The sequence below is a fragment of the Lingula anatina genome, chromosome 2 (genome assembly GCF_051362555.1).
Source record: "Lingula anatina isolate TDL-2025a chromosome 2, LinAna3.0, whole genome shotgun sequence".
NCBI classification, from domain to species: Eukaryota; Metazoa; Brachiopoda; class Lingulata; order Lingulida; family Lingulidae; genus Lingula; species Lingula anatina.
In genome coordinates, this window is record NC_141768.1 from 10,096,504 (window position 1) to 10,102,885 (window position 6,382).

Sequence of the window (6,382 nt, forward strand, 5' to 3'; positions counted from 1 at the left end):
TCGAGATAGCAGGTGGGTGCAATCGCACTAGCAAATAGCACACGCTAGCTATGCTATAGCGCGTGCGCAACATAGCGAACCTTTCGAGATTCCGAGCCCTGGACTGCTAATGGATTTTTTTGAAAAAGACAGCTTGGACTCACTGAAATTTTGTAGGAAATTACAGGTAGTAATTTTGGGCAGCCTGTTCCCCCCATCCTGGAAAAAGACTTGATTTCAGTCTTGATTTTTTTTTCTTTTTGAAAAAAAAACAAAAAAAAAAACGGAATCATTTTGAACTGCAATTCATCTGCAACTGTTTTTATTCCCTTTTTTTTCTAGAAGGTAGCTAGGAAAACAAATATCAAAGCAATTTGAAATTATATTGCATGGTAAATAAAATCAAAAATAAAGTTAAAGTGGAATGCGCTCAAGGTGAATAAATCTCACAAATATCCACATGAAACCATGCACACTTTGGAGTATGTATATCATATATAACAGTTAGTTTACCAGAAATTTAAAGATGTATGGGGAAATCGAAACAGAAATAAATATAAAACAAGCTGAAAATTGGTCTTGTTCCCAGTTTATTTTGTTCATTTTACTATAGCAGGCTTACTACATTTGCCAAGAGAATTACTTATTAATGCATCAACCCTCCTCTCTCTCTCTCTCCTTTTTTTTTCCACGACAAATGAAGTTAAAATGTTTAAAACTTGAATAACATTATGAATGTAAAGTTCAAGTAAATCCATGGAATCTATTTGCCAAAATGAATTTTCCTGAAGCAATGGGCAATTTTCTGTTACTGGCGAGTCATTGCTGACCAATCCCTGCACTTGGCCTCAATGTCTTATTCCATTTTAAATTTCATAATTAATTTGAAAGTGACTGGTCAGTCATTTAAAATGACACAGCCTTCCTGATCTTCACTTTTATGGCCTCGTTTTCACATAAGGAAATGGCCCGATGTTTTATATCGTATCCCCATACCAAGCACATAAAACAGGCATTGTAAGCCAGTATGGAGGCTGAGAAGACAACAACGAAATTTATGCTTTAGATATAAACTTTTATTTAAAGGGTTTAACATCTTGAAGGTCTGAATTGGGAAATATAAGAAGCTTTGCTTGATATAAATACAACTATGGGGGATTTTCAAACCTGTGAGGAGGCACTTTAATAAACACATGATTCATTATATTTCGTTTCTGTTATGCAATCAGTCAAAGATCACAGCAAGCTACTTACTTTTACTCAGTGGATGCAGCAAACAAAATCAATCGTATCATATGCCTGTATAAAACAGATTCTATAGATGGTCTGATTGGATGTGAAGAATCATTTTTTTCTAAAATGCTTATTTAATTGACTATTTAGCAAGAGGGTCAAAACTGAATCTAACTACTTAAGGATACAGGCGCAAAACGGACTCTCATACAACCAGTTTCCAGCTGAGACCTGGGCCCCGTAACTTGAAAGCATCCCGTATTGCAATTAGCGATATCACATATAGAGGCTACAGTGTATTATATGAGGCCAGTATGGGCGAATTATGGAATCGAGACCCTTGCGCTCAGTCACAATGCACGATGCTTTCGAGTTACGGGCCCTGGGTAACTTCTTTCGTTTCATTTTTGAAATAAGTATAATGCTAATGAATGTAACAGCCAAGACTTCTCAAGTCTTTTAAAGTTTGAATAATTTAGCATATAACTGGGTTAAAAACATACCTGAACATCTGGAATTTATTTGCTATTTACCTTAGTGTAATTTCAAGTATTCCTGCAGTACAAGTTATGTACCTTGAAAGCAGATAAGATAGCTACATGTTTGAAGCCAAATCTTACTTACCATCCACATAATTCTGCTAAAAATTCACCACTTATGAAAAAAAATTTTTTACCAGTGCACCTGACCCAGGCCAACTAAATTAAGGGAAACTTGGGAAATTCCATTCTGTCAATGTGTAATTACTGTAACCTTATATGTTCTACTATAATGTATACCAAGTAATATGACATTTACTTACTATGATGTCAGTGGTTTAAATATAACAACAATAGCACTAATCATAGGTTTTCCTTCTTTTCCTGAAACCAACAAAATAGACTTAACATGCAGGCATGAAACCATACTTGTCCATGTGATTTAGTTTTCATTCAAATAAAATAGCATTATTCCCCTAATAAATTATCTTAAAAAGGCGAAACATAACACATTTAATATATAACAAAACATATGAATAAGAAAAAATTTTAACTGCATATTTAGGTCTTAAAATGTATTAATTTTCATTCTAGAACTGACTGAAATCTACAGGGGAAGAACTGGACAAGACCATGTCCAAAGAGATGGACACACAACATGCATCAAATGTGTGAATAAAATATAACCTGGTCCATCTCCCTATCCAAAGTCAGAGGAAATGAAATACTTTTTATATGAAATACTCTTCCCATATCATTCTAGGTTTTTCTCTCTCTTTTTTTTTTTCGCTGATGTAATCAAATGTATCGAGATCAGCAAGTGGGTCATGTGACAAGCACGTTTTTAATGAATGCAACCCCTAAAGATAATACGAATATTTATAGTAAACAGAGTCTTCGCCATGCATCATCTTTGTCCATCAACTATCCAGTAAAATGCCTTGACCAGTATTCCATTCAAACAGCACTTCCTGAGAAGAATAAAATTAATTTCACTTCTTTAAATACACCTTTTATATTCAAGCTGCATGTTGCCTCTGAACCAAAATTCCAAAGGTAAGTGCCACAGGCACATCTGAGTTTACATAAACAATTAACCCATTTTGCTGGAAGAAATGATGCTCAGCACTAGGAACATATTTCTCTCTTTAAAGGTTACACTACTAGTAGTATCAACTTGGTACCCTCTGTATTTTTATTAGTCCAAATTTCCTCAGGCTGAAATCATGGCATACTATCTACTGTAATTAATAACGCATAAAAATTATTTTTAAACAAATGCCAGCATATACTGAAGAGCACTTATATTACCACAAGCTTTTAGATCTAGAAAATGACTCACCAAGTTATGTCAAAATAATATTATAAGCACTATCATTTTCATTTTGATAGCAACGGCTGAGTGTTTTCTTATGCAATTAGGACAACAAGTGTTTTTGTACTTGGAAACATTCACTTTGTCATGAGCACAAATGTTGAGAGAACTGCTTGTCTGGGAAAGCATTATACACATTAAACACCACTTAGTTAAATGCACTTCCACCTTTAACATTCAAAATATATGTAAGTTCACTAAACTCCATTTCATATATTGAAATTTGATCAAACATCTGAAAATACATCTGCTTCAACAAACCTGATACAACATTATACAATGAGTAGCTGCTGTTCACACACTTGAAGCACCACCTACATGTAACTTCAATTTGTTCTGGACATTATTCTCAATGGTCATTTGAACATTACATGGCTCTTGTTACCATTTCCTACAAGCTCTTACCCATGTCATTATGTCTGGGGACTGAAATCAATCTTTTCTCCAAACAGATTACATGTAACATGGGGGTTGGATCATTCTCAAATACTAAACACCTGATATTTTGTAATAATCCCAACACATTAGTCTACAGCTATGCGGGATCAATCAGAAGTTGGCAATAAGACGATAGACAAATTAATACATATACTGAAATCTATGTGGATTTACCAGACACGAACTATATGAACCTAGTATATATAGAATATTAAGTGTACATAATGTGCCAGTCACCTATAGAACATAAACATGTAGATCTATGCAATGTGTCATAATCTATTCTTGTAATATATAATACTTGAATTAGCAAAAATGTAGCACTCTGCCTGCCCAAATATCGGAAATATAGAATACTTAGTACTGGTTTCATTCATATCATAATTCTTCAAGGGCAAGTTAAGACCTGTCCAAAGATTTTGACTTGAAGGTGATGCCACTTTGTGTTGTGCTCTCCCTTTGCATTCACTGTTGCTTATTTAAACAGACCAACAAAAGCAACAATTCAATTTCAGAACTGAAAATACCCAAAAAAAGTCTAAAATTTACCTGGTTCTGCAAGAAAATAAAAGCATATAACAGCTTTGGTGGTGAATATTATTACAGACCCTTGGTTAAAAAAATACCTAAAGGAACAGAACAAAATTATTCTTTTTCACCATATTAAAAATAGATATTGCACTTTAACTCAAAGTGCATTATTTCCTGAAACCTGTGATGCCTAGATTTATCAATTATCCCAATCAAAGAAAAGGTGAAATGCCAGAACGATTGCAATTTCTAGCATGGATAACAATTAGAATATCTATTGTGCAATGGCATGTTTCAAAACATGAGTAGAGACAAAAGGGAGTCATGGAAAACCCTGGCGATAGTCAATGAACCAATATATAGGATCACTGATGCATGACTGCACATAAACGTGTCAGTAATATTCCCATCAGAATGAAAAAAATCATAATGGATCCATTATCATAAGGCCTGAACGAAGAAAACGCCATAATAAACCAAAACAAAGACAGCATATCACTCAGAAATCCATACAGTTGCATCAGCGTTTTTAACGCAACGTGGACAGAGAGGTCTGAATATCGTTATTAGTATTAGAGACGATACTTTTCCTATTGTATTTATATAGTTCAGACAACAGCCCTTCACCCAAATACTTATGTCAATATTGGTTTAAATTGTTTCTGTGCAAAAAAATGAGGGGTTGTATTCTACCCCGACATGTTTCCTCGAGTTTTCGACATCTAATGACTGTGTCAGTGTTCAATATTGATTTTACCAGGCGACCCCTAACTTAAGAAAGCACGCCTGTACACTTACCTTTTTCTGGAAATAAACATGAAATAATGCAGCCCGGGATAAGACTCAAGTCAAGGACATGCCATCCAGGCCATGTTGTGGATTATCAACTTGCACAGCGAATCACACAACCAATCACAATCACGGTAAAACCACAGAAAGCATGCGTAATCTTATGTGAGAAAAGTAGGCAACATCCGGTTGAGACAAAGGTACAACTACTGCAATTTCATTGTTTTACTGTCTGTAAATTAGGCTGCCCGCGGATCTTGTTCTCAAACGCATTTAAGCCACGTTGAAAGAAAGGGAAATAACAGTAGTAACATAGTAAAAGAAAAAGAATAAACTATACAATCCACACGTTGAGAATCTACCCTTCAATTAATTATGGTAAAATGTTTTTTGTAGTGATCTCTTAAAATATTATTTCGAAGGATAGCCATCTGTGAAGGTTCATCAGGCCCGTGACCAGCAATTTCAAAAGGTGGTTCTTTTTTTTTTTTTTTTGAAAAAGCGGACCTTTCACCATGAAACCTTCCTGTACCTAGACAAAATTTTAACCAGAGTGTACCCTTTTCCCGGCAAAAAGGTGGGTTCTTTTGAAACCCCCCTGGCTACGTGCCTGTTCACGGAGTTCGATGACAGGGACAGACTCCAGAGTAGTTGCGATATCCACCGTAAGATGGTTAAATGGAATTTCTTATATTTATATATTTGTTGTTAACAATGCATTTATTGTGGAATTTTATACCCTCTACCAGGGCCACAGATTGTCTTTTCACTAGATATCTTAACAGATATGTCTCTGGTTAAATAGATGGCTAATCTCTGCACTGTGACCCTGTTATGTTTGCATAACTACTCAGGCACAGTCACTTAGCAAGTCCCTGCCAAGTCCCCTTGACAGTAATCAAGATAGTTAATTGCTCACCTGTGACAATAAAACAGCCCTTTAGCAGACAGACAAGACAAGGCAGGTTGCGCAACAAGCGTTAATTACATTGGGACGAAGCACAGCTCTCACTGAGCTCCTGCAGAGCAGGTACAATGCCATCCGTGCGTGTGCAGATTTACTTGCTCCCATCTGGCCAAATGTCACAGGGTTGCCTCAGCAAATATGTCCACAATAATAACTGTGGCCCTGGTAGAATTTTTACATGTACTCTCATAGGGTAGAATTTTTACATTTCCTTTCAGAAGAGTTGTTTCCCTTTAACCAAGAGGCCAAAACAGACCAAAGAATGTCATTTTATTAAATACAGTTGAGCTCAGAAAGAACGCTCCAAATTTTTATGTTTGTTACCTCTTGTTGCCAAAAGAAACTACCTAGCTAACAGTGATAATTATAGGATATCAGAGCTGACACTTCTGTGGTCACAGTCTGTTTAGACAGGGGATAACACCCTGCAATAAATCACCAAACTATTGTCTGTTGATAATGCAGTGAGCAAACATGCACTGTGTTCAAGTAACACAATCCATTCATAAAAGAGGGGACAGCGTTATAAAAAGTAACCAATATTAATTAAGCTGTTAAAAAGTGTTACCAAAATTTCTGAGCTTAACTGTA

General features: G+C 35.6%; 1 protein-coding gene across 5 annotated transcripts in view; it reads right to left on the minus strand.

Annotated features, from left to right (window-relative positions):
* The window catches only part of LOC106157034 (band 3 anion transport protein), a 31,807-nt gene extending 26,790 nt beyond the window's left edge, over positions 1-5,017 (minus strand). For 3 of the 5 annotated variants that reach the window (XM_087005632.1, XM_087005633.1, XM_013532509.2), the window contains exon 1: positions 4,834-5,017. The gene's annotated coding sequence lies outside the window, so the exon portion shown is untranslated. Of the gene's footprint in view, positions 1-2,014; positions 2,036-3,327; positions 3,511-4,833 lie in introns of those variants that run through there. The other 2 variants (XM_087005629.1, XM_087005627.1) reach the window with 2 other exon arrangements.
* Positions 5,018-6,382: the final 1,365 nt, after the last annotated feature.